We start from the raw sequence: 10513 nt of genomic DNA on the forward strand, positions 1-10513 counted from the left end.
TATTTGTTCCAGAGTTTAGACACAGCTGACTGTGAACAACCAGCATCTTTTGCAACATTGCGTGATGATTTACCCTCTTTTAAGAGTTTGATAATCCTCTCCTTTGTTTCAATTGACATCTCTCGTGTTGGAGCCATGATTCATGTCAGTCCACTTGGTGCAACAGCTCTCCAAGGTGTGATCACTCCTTTTTAGATACAGACTAACGAGCAGATCTGATTTGATGCAGGTGTTAGTTTTGGGGATGAAAATTTACAGGGTGATCGCATAATTTTTTTCCTCAGAATTGAGTGATTCCATATTTTTTTCCCTCTGCTTGGTCTAAAAAAGTAACCGTTACTGACTGCCACAATTATTTTCCTGATTTCTTATAGTGTTTCTTAAAGCCAGAAAGTTGCCATTTGAAATGACTTTAGTTTTGTGTCATGTCTGTGATCTGCTTTTTTCTATAAAATTAAACAACTGAATGAACATCCTCCGAGGCCGGTGATTCCATAATTATTGCCAGGGGTTGTATAATGCATATATCAGAATATGTAAATCATATATGTAATATTAATTACTGTTTGTTTTTTTTTTTTAACTTAGGTCAGTGGATGAAGTTTCATCTCTTGAACACCAGAGGGCACAGCCGCCCAAAAAATTACATACGCGTATATGTAGCTTTTTGAGGAAGTACCACATTTCCAAAATAACACAAGAAACCACCAAAAAATAAATAAAAATACTTAATTTACTCCTATTTGGGGTCAGTCTGGGCGAAATCGTTGGAACCAGATATAATAAGGACACTGCTTTATTTTGAGACTGTTTGTTTGTTGAACTAATACTTTAGGTAATTTTACATTAAAAATATCATGTCTTCCTTTGTAAATTTAAAAATTAGCACTTGTTAAAATTGGAATTTCATTAACATTTGTACAACTGATGCAACCCAGTCTTGTTCTGACTTCAACCTTTGCAAATACTCATAGCAAGACATTGTCTCTAGAAGTCTGTGGATTTATTCTTTAAACAGCTACTGTATATGTGTAAAATTTTCCACTTGTAGTTAAGAATCTGAACTAAACTGGAGATGTCGGCAGACGATGTGGAGCGGCTGTTGATATCCAGTTTCAGGATGAGAGCGGGGAGGTTCTGGGTTCACCTTTTGATGTGCCTCTAGATATCACTCCAGAAAAGCTCCAGCTGGTTTGCAATGCGTTGTTACAAAAGGTAAATAGCTAACATAATATAAGCATTTAGACATGTTGGTGTTTGTCAGTGTGTGTAGGCATTTAACATGGGAAGTGGCTATCATACACAGCCCGATTAATAACCCCAAATTCTATTCATACAGCCTTGTTATGGTTAGGATTAATAGTTGTGGTTAACGTAGTTTAGGGACTCTACATAGCAATAGCAAGTGCATGTATAAGTAAGCAGCGTCATGATTATGTGACATGTATTGACCACTTAGAGACACTAGGTACCAGTAGAAGCTCACTATAGGCCTAGTTTAAAAAATAATGAAGCCTAACTGCTGATTTGCATTGCATTTGTCATGAACAAGCCATTATTTTATTGAGCACCATCCAGTTTTATTTGTGAGTTGCCTTTAGTCTTTGACAGGTACTGAAAATTTGATGGAAAAATTCCGCACGGTTCCAGAGATATGCACGAAATGTACCCCAAAATAGCCACCTTTTCCATTAATTTTGTGTGACATTGATATGTAGCATTATCATTTAAAGTTGAATGTTAAAGAAATAACCTTGTATTTTGTCAGTGGTGTTAGTTTGTGGTTCATACTAACACACAGTAATGCATTTTTGTAAAGGTAGAAATGTCATTTCCTAGAAAAACCATGTTTTAAAGCAAGGTAAAACTGTCGCAAGCGTAACCTCAGAATAAGTCCTTGATTTATTTGTGTCAAAACCTTAGCTATATCTCCTCTGCTTCAATAGAATAATTATATTACTTGTTCAGTAATACCAGGAACTAATGGACAGAATTTCTTTGTTTCAGGCTTCTGCAGACTAAAGAAGATACGTCCAACTGTTGTTGCAAGAGTTAAGCTCTAGCACATTATAGTGTATATGCATTGATAATTTCTAGCAATGACTGAACCGAGACCAATAGAAATAATGAAACTGATATATAACCATACCTAAAATGATAACATTTCACAAAAAAAGACCACTTTTAAATTTTGACGGTTATGCCACACTTTGGCTTCATTATTTTTGAACTAGGCCTATATGAATATGGCTACGTACAGAAAGCTACTGCCTTTACACATGCACACTGAACTAAAGCCGGGTTCACACGGCAGGATAATTAGGCCGATATCGGACCTGATCTTCCCCTTCCGACAATCTTAAGGACGCCCCGACAATCGTGATGACGTCAAAGATAATCTTATCAGATATTCCTGCCGTGTGTGGTGTGTTCAGAGCGCTCTGCTCTGCTTGGAAGGGCACTTTTAAATAGTCCACAAAGTACTCTGTTTGTTTACTCTGAAGTCACGTTTAATCTCGAGAGATTTTGCGAGATTTCCTGTCTGAGCTGTGATGTCCGTGTGTGAAATCTGTTCATGTGTGGTGTTGCTGTCCTTACCGTGTGGCTGAACACCACACACTGTACGACCAAACCTGTTAGATCTATGATTGTTTTTTTTTTTTTAATCTTCACATGTTGTCTCTCAGGTTTTGGAAACCTAAAGATAATTTTAACATCCTGCCGTGTGAACCAGGCTTAAGTTTTGTTTGGGTTCTGAATGCAACATTAGCTATTGTCATACAATATGTGACCATTTTTAGTGCTGTCATGGAAGCAATTTGGGTCAAGCCAAAAAAAAAAAAGTAATTTCTTCTATTACTGCCTAAGATAGGGTTGATAGATAGGCAAAACTTTTTTTTATATATATTTTGTTTTACATTGCAGGCTTACCAAATCAGCCAGCTTTTGGGTAATATTGGAATGGTGACATAGCGATAACAAACATTATTACTCCTCAAAATGAAGCCTGAAGTCAAGCCCATGCATTCAGCTTCATGTTTCTCTCTTTGTCTGATCACAGAAAATCCTGGGCATATGTTAGTTTCTACAACCACAAGATTGAGTAAATCAACGGTGAAAAATAAGTACAAAAAGTCCAGATAGGTCCAGGCTTCTTCTAGTGTTGCGTTGTTCTTCTCCATTCTCCCGTGAGCTGCAGAATTTTGGGTCCAAAATGCTATTTGTCCAGTTTACATCGTTGAGATCATCTGACTCTAAACACAGGAAATCATCATTGAAATCTTCTGTTGTGAAGATTTCCCTGAATAATTCCCTATTCTCCCATTCTACGTTATCTAGAATGCTGTCTTTGACAACAGTATTTCCACTTGCCACAATGATTCAATCGATTTTCTTTGTTCTGACGTACGCAGTTGGACAACTCTTTCTATATCGGGGAAATGGACTTGTTTAATCAATCAAATACGAGCAATAGACCTGTATTTATGATGTAAGCATGGGGGTCAGCCTTCAGATGATCCTTGGTGTTCATTGGTTATAATGCCGATTCTGAGTGTACCCTGCAAACACTAAATACAGCGGACCGGCAGATAATGAAAGTTTCTCCGGGGAGTGATATTTCCAGGATCGGCAGAGAGTATAATGCGTAACCGTCCACTGTATATCAACGACCGGCAGGCCTAGAGTTAAACAGAGTGAGATGTAATGCATCCTGATGATTATTTGTGCTTTTAAAACAGAGTTGTTGTGTATTTGAAGTGAAGGAAAGCATCACTGCTTTTAAACTGTGCACCTTGTCTGCTCCGGATGAAGCGACAGCAAAGGCTGACAAAGTGCTGCCTGCACAGACTGCTGATACTGTGCTTATGAATCAAAATCAGACAAAATGTACACTGATTTGTTGACTCCTGTTTTAATTTATCTGACAAATTAAAACATGGAAGGTTGGTCTGTCTTTTTTTTTTTTTTTTTTTTCCATTACTGCATTATTGAACACATTAGTCATACAAAGAAGCCCACGTTACAAAAATAGTATTGAAGCACTTTGGTTTAAATACATTGAAACATGCTGCCTTAGAATATTTTGACTGTTGATCTGCAGTGAGTATAGAAAGTCAAGACATATTTTGGCTTTTACGCATTTTAATTTCAGTTATATAGCATCCCCATACTTATGCATTCTATTATTTTGGGTTTGATATTTTTATTTAGTTTATATAGTGTAGACATATGTTTTTAGTGTGAGATTAAACATCTGCTATGGCAAACAAAATGTACCAGTAAAGTAACTTGAACTTGAAGGACATTGTTTTTAAAATTTTCATAGAGAAGTCTGTTTTGTTTTTGTTTTTAATGGGTCAAGTATTAATTAAAAAAAAGTGTAATTATTAAGGATACATAGATGTTCTACATCTGCTGTATATTTTAGTTTTCATGTTCTTATTTTGAGGCCTGCAAAGCCAAAGTGATATTCAGCTGTAATCATCTGCTCTTTATTTGTTGGCTGTGTTTTGGTTTTATCGTTTGTCCACTGCAGGAAGAGCCGGTGCCACTGGCGTTTTTTGTGCGTGGAGAAGCTGAGGTGGTGTCCAATTTGGGGTCTTGTGTGAAAGCTCTAGGCGTGGAAACAGAACAAGTGTTGCCGTGGTATATCAGCCTCAGGCTGTGTTCAGGGTTCGGGCTGTGACCCGGTGCACCACCAGCTCATTACAAGGACACACAGAAGCAGTCATCTCAACAGCTTTCAGCCCTACTGGCAAGTGAGTAAAGGCTGTCGGTTACTTCATCAAACACTGCCGCATGATCTGTTAGTACATTTTTTTGGCCAGCCACACTGAGGGATAAAATTATCATTAGACCACCAGGGGACAATTTAGGCAGTTTTCATGTTTGTCTGCAGAAGAAATCATGCAAGTAAAGTGCAACACGTGATCAGAAGAAATACAATTATATGTAGAACCACTTCAACAACAGGTTCAGGTTCTTATGTAAACCTATTTGGACAAAATTCAACATAGAATACACCTGCATTGCTTTTTTTGGTAATCCTGTTGCTGAAAGTTGCTTAATGCTGACGAATTATACCTTAAGGGTAGTTTTTCTGGCCGACTGATTCAGGTCCCCCCCCTCTGTCTGAGATGCTGCTGGAACCACGTGCTGGATTAGATGTTTTTGTAATGGACGGGGTACAGACTCTGCTGCAGGAACAGATCCACTGAGTGGCTTGATGTCCCCCCCCCCCCCGCCCGATTGTGGACTGGACACCTGCATGGACTCTCATCAATTGTTGTTGCGTTGTCTGTATTGTAAACTTTTGGTTTTTAGAATGGTCTAAGCAGTGTATCACCCCTTTGAGTCTGGTCTGCTTGAGCTTTCTTCCTCAATATTGTCAGAGGGAGTTTTTCTTACCACTGTTGCCTGTGTGCTTGCTCTGGGGGTTGGTAAGGTTAGACCTTACTTGTATGAAGCGCCTTGAGGCAGCTTTGTTGTGATTTGGTACTGTGTAAACTAAACCAAACTAATCCTTTCAGATTGGCTATAGACATGCTTGACTTGTCACCCTGTTGGTCTGAAAGGGTGTGTTGGAGTTACACAGTCGAGTTTTAGATTGAGAGGTTGTATTTATGAGAAACAAGTTTAAAGTGCATTGCTTATGTTTTATTACTTACTACTTTTTTGTTTTAGATTTTGGCCAGTGGTTCAGGTGATACCACAGTGCGTTTCTGGGACTTGACCACTGAGACACCCCATCACACTGCCAGAGGTATAAAGTCTTAGAATAATTATTTCATTAATCACAAGCGTAAGGCATCATGATTGTTTCTTGCACATGTCGATTACTGATGTCACTGAGCTGGGATATCCTTTATTTAAGGGCATACACATTGGGTATTGGTCATCGCCTGGTCACCTGATGGAAAGAAGTTGGCTTCAGGGTGCAAGAACAGTCAGGTGTCCATCCAACATGAAGTGATGATGTGACCTGTCTGACGTGTCCGATAATGAGTTAGTGTTTAATGTAAATTTTTGTTGCCTTTCTGTAGCTCTGTCTTTGGGACCCAGTGACCGGGAAACAAATAGGGAAGACTTTGACAGGACACACCAAGTGGATCACGTGGCTTTGCTGGGAACCACTTCATCTGTGAGTGATTCATTTGTTACTGACTTAACTGCTGATCTTGTTCTGCACCTTATTCTCATGCTACGTCCCAGCTTTGGTTATATAATTTTTTTTAAACACTGATCACATTGAAAATATGGCAACATAAACTAATCCCATTCAGGTGGTATTCCTTTTGTTGATCTGCCCTTAGCTTTGTAAATACATTTCCATTTGGCTAAATATTGGCAGCTAATATAGTGAGAGATTTTTCACAAATAACCAAATTTGCGCAAATGGAAGAAATTGGTACAGAATGTACTAATTTCTTCACCTCTTTTCCATGCCTTCCTCCGTTTCAGTAACCCAGAGTGCCGGTACTTAGCCAGTAGCTCCAAAGATGGCTCTGTACGATTTGGGACACAGTGCTGGGACACTATGAGAAGATCCTGACTGGACATACTCAGTCAGTCACCTGTGTAAGTGGGGAGGAGATGGACTTCTCTACACTTCTTCCCAGGATAGGACAGTCAAAGTCTGGAGAGCTAAAGATGTACGTGTGAGGTTGAGATGCTGATAAAATGTTCTGAATGATCACTACACAGATAGTAACATGGACTTAATGTTGTGCTATGTGTCTGGGTGTAGGGTGTTCAGTGCAGGACTTTGCAGGGTCACGCTCACTGGGTGAACACCCTGGCTCTCAGCACCGACTATGTCCTGCGCACTGGAGCTTTTGAGCCTGCCACTGCGACAGTCAACCCCCAGGACATTACTGGATCATGTAAGTGGGCTGTTTTGGATCTATAGCTAAGGATTTGAACATCTCTGCTCGGAACTGATAAAATGGCTGTTTTAAGGAGCACATTTGCTTTTGTGGCGAGGAAGAGTGCAGACTTAGATGTTTACAAGTCCTTTTTTTCCCCCACAGTGGAAGAGTTGAAGGAGAAAGCCTTGCAGAGATATAATAGAGTTCGGGTAAGTTGAAAACTAACATTTAGTGTAATTATGGCATTTATAATCATGTTTTATGAGTCAGGTCTAGTTGTTGGATGTAGTGTTATGTCATTGCATCAGCTCTGTTCCCCTGCTGCAGGGTACAGCTCCTGAGCGTTTGGTGTCTGGCTCGGATGACTTTACTTTGTTCCTCTGGAATCCTGCAGAAGAAAAGAAGCCTTTGTGCAGGATGACTGGCCACAGTGCTCTGGTCAATGAAGTGCTCTTTTCTCCAGATACCAGACTTCTTGCCTCTGCTTTTGACAAGTCAGTTAAAGTCTGGGATGGACGCACTGGAAAGTAAGCAAAGTTTGCCAGTTGTTACAGGACATACAGCCCAACAAAGCACACACTCCCCTTTGTGATCTGATTTTAGCAGTTCAATTTATACTCTGACCAGCTTCACCCGCAGGCATGTGGATGTCAACTGAAGTAAGGTGGCCTCTGCTGTGCTCCAAACTGTTTTGTAAATGTAGCTCAAGTGCAAAATGAATTTACTTGTTTTAAGGCTTTTTTTATGTCATTTGTGGCTCCAAATTTTATTGAACTAAAGGCGGATTTTTCCATTTCCGTTGACACAAACTTAATGGGATGTTTGGATCAAGCTGACATTTTAATTAATTAATTCCACATGTCTGCTAATATAAAAACAATTACAAATGTAAGCCATAAAATTCTTTGTTCCGTCGGTTTTCTTCTATTGCTAATGTAATGTTTTGCTGTTAAAGGACCTTTCACAGATTTAACAAATCATACATGTAGTGCAGGCATTTATTCTCCTCTTCCAAATGCAAATGGAACAAAACCACCACTTGCACTAAGACTGTGTCCATATTGACACAGTGATCTGTGAATCACTGACTACGAAAGGAAAACGGCAGCATTCAGAAGTATCTCTGGGTATTCACAATCATGCAACTTTCTTCTCCCTTTCTAGCACTCTAGTGGAGAACAAAATAGTGTTCATCAGTGCCATCATGTGGAAAGGAGGGGGATCCTAGCCAAAATGATTGAACTCAAGGAGTCAGTGTCTCTATTTGCTGTGTTGTGATGTGGAGATGAAATGGCTACTTGAAGGATGTATTGCTTGCTAGGTTGGGCCACTTAAAAAGAAAAAAAAAACTACCTTTCCTGAAACCTGTTTCAGACTGCTTTACCTCTGTGGCAGTTTGTCTGCATTACTGCAAGTGTTTTGTGTTTCTACCTGCTTGTAGGTACTTGATGTCCCTGCGTGGCCATGTGGGAGCTGTTTATCAAGTAGCATGGTCAGCAGACAGCAGACTGTTGGTCAGTGGCAGCAGATAGTACACTTAAAGTTTGGGACATCAAGACCGGGAAGCTGAACATGGACCTTCCTGGACATGCTGATGAGGTGAGGGAAGGACAAGTGAGTCTTCGATGATGTAAAGGTTGCAGAATAGAAATGTGAAGAAACTCTCGATAAGGCTTGGTCCCTTGTTTTTGGGGCCGTGTACTTGATCATCAACAGATTTCTATTTGGAGTGCTTAGAGTGCTGTGTTACTTTAAAAAGACACACATTTAAGTTTCCTATATATATATACACACACACACACATATATTTCTGCATTTTTATTATAAGTTATGATTTAATGTTTTCAGAAGTCTATACACACATTGTGGAGATCAGTGTTATGCCAATAGTAGAATATTTTATATTTGTTTCACAGTTTTTGTTATTAGCCTATAAAGTTGTTCATGGACTGGCACCGACCTACTTCGTTGATCTGATTAAACCCTATGTACCGTCCTGGGCTTTGCGTTCATCTGATGCAGGACTGCTTTGTTTCCCGAGGGTAATGAAAAAGTCTGTCGATCAAAGGGCATAATGTAGAGACCTTCAAGTCAAGACTGAAGACACATTTTTTTCGTAGTGTTTGGTTAATATAGTGTGTTATTCTGCTTTTTTATTCTTTTTAAATTTTATTCTTTTTATTTTTGCATTTGTGTTTTTAAACTTGTTGTTTTTAATTCATTTTAAACTGTTTTTTAACTGTTTTGTGTGAGGCAGCTTAGGACGCTTTTGTCGTGATTTGGCGCTTTTTTAAAATTGAAATTAATTGAATTGAATTGAAATTGAACTGCTGTGAGGAGCAGGAAGTCACGATGAATAAATCAACTAAAAGTTCCTTCAGGAAGCAGAGGATGAAAGGTCGCTGTTGTCAATGGCACCTTCTGACCTTTTACATCAAGTAGTGATCCAGTAAAGTCTCTGAGAAGACACTTCTGGTGAAGAAGTCTTTGTGTTGTTTATGTTTGATGTCATTAATAGGCTAAAAAAAAAAATACTGCAAAATTGGTATAGTTTCTGAGTGTTGAGGAGCTGAGTTAGGAGGGAGCAAAAGGTCTGCAACCTAACATCGTTTTTATCAAGGTTTCTTATTTAGACCTTTTTAAAAACGGTTTTGGAGATCGGATTTTATTGTTTTTATTTAGCTACCACTCTTGTGTATATTGTTTGAACTATTTTATTGAATTGAAGTGGACTTATAGTTCGGCATGTGGAATTTTCCACAACCTCGCAAAATCTGATGACCTGCATCTGCTCAGGTGTTCATACAGTAGTGGTTGTTTTCTTTCGTTTTGTTGTTGTTTTGTTTTGTTTTTTGGTTGTTTTTTCCAGCCTGCTCCATTCCATTCGTAAAAATGTATTCACTCAACAGCCTGATGCTCTAGAGGGCAGCATTATACTTTTTAGTGTACAGCTGGAAATAACTTTAGAACTTTGTTAGATGCCCACTGAGAGTTTATGGGCCAAGGGAAGCCAATTAAAACGAACTTCGGAGAACAAGTAAAGCCTCTGGCAGAAAGGCTGGGAATACTTCAACGTGTGCGCAGGATGCCTGTCCCTTCGTGGACTATACTGGATCCTATCGTTTACTTGACTTTGCTGCAAGCCTCCAAAATAAAGTTGATAATTTGCTTGTTCTAGTGAGTGCTAAGTTGTATGAAGAGTGGGTGGGATACTCCCAAGGACCTGCCAAATGGCAGTTATACCTTTAAATCCCAAGGTGCTGCCAAATGGCAGCTGCACTCCCTGGATTTACATCTCAACGACCCCCTTTCATTTGTAAATGCAGCCATTAGATCTGTTTTTTACTTAAACTTTCATAAAAACCTAAGTAAAAACATCTTATCAAGATTTTTTTGTCTTGACAAGTCAAATTTCTCAATTTAAGATAAAATATTATTTTTTGAGCAATTTTAACTTATCAAGATGGTACTTTTTGCAGTGCTTCTCTTCCAAAAACACAACAGCCAAATACAGGCAAACGAAAATAGGAAATTTGTGAAATCTTACCAGAAGAATTTTCAGAGTTGGAAGTCAGCGCAAGGGTTATTTCTTCTCCATCGGAGTCACACGGGTCAACATGGTTCAGGATCATGTCCAAAGCTTG

At 39.0% G+C, this 10513-nt stretch overlaps 1 pseudogene; it reads left to right on the forward strand.

Annotated features, from left to right (window-relative positions):
• The first annotated feature begins 1075 nt into the window (after positions 1-1075).
• Positions 1076-8513, forward strand: LOC117516575 (annotated as a pseudogene).
• Positions 8514-10513: the final 2000 nt, after the last annotated feature.

This window comes from Thalassophryne amazonica, chromosome 9 (assembly GCF_902500255.1).
Source record: "Thalassophryne amazonica chromosome 9, fThaAma1.1, whole genome shotgun sequence".
Lineage (NCBI taxonomy): Eukaryota > Metazoa > Chordata > Actinopteri > Batrachoidiformes > Batrachoididae > Thalassophryne > Thalassophryne amazonica.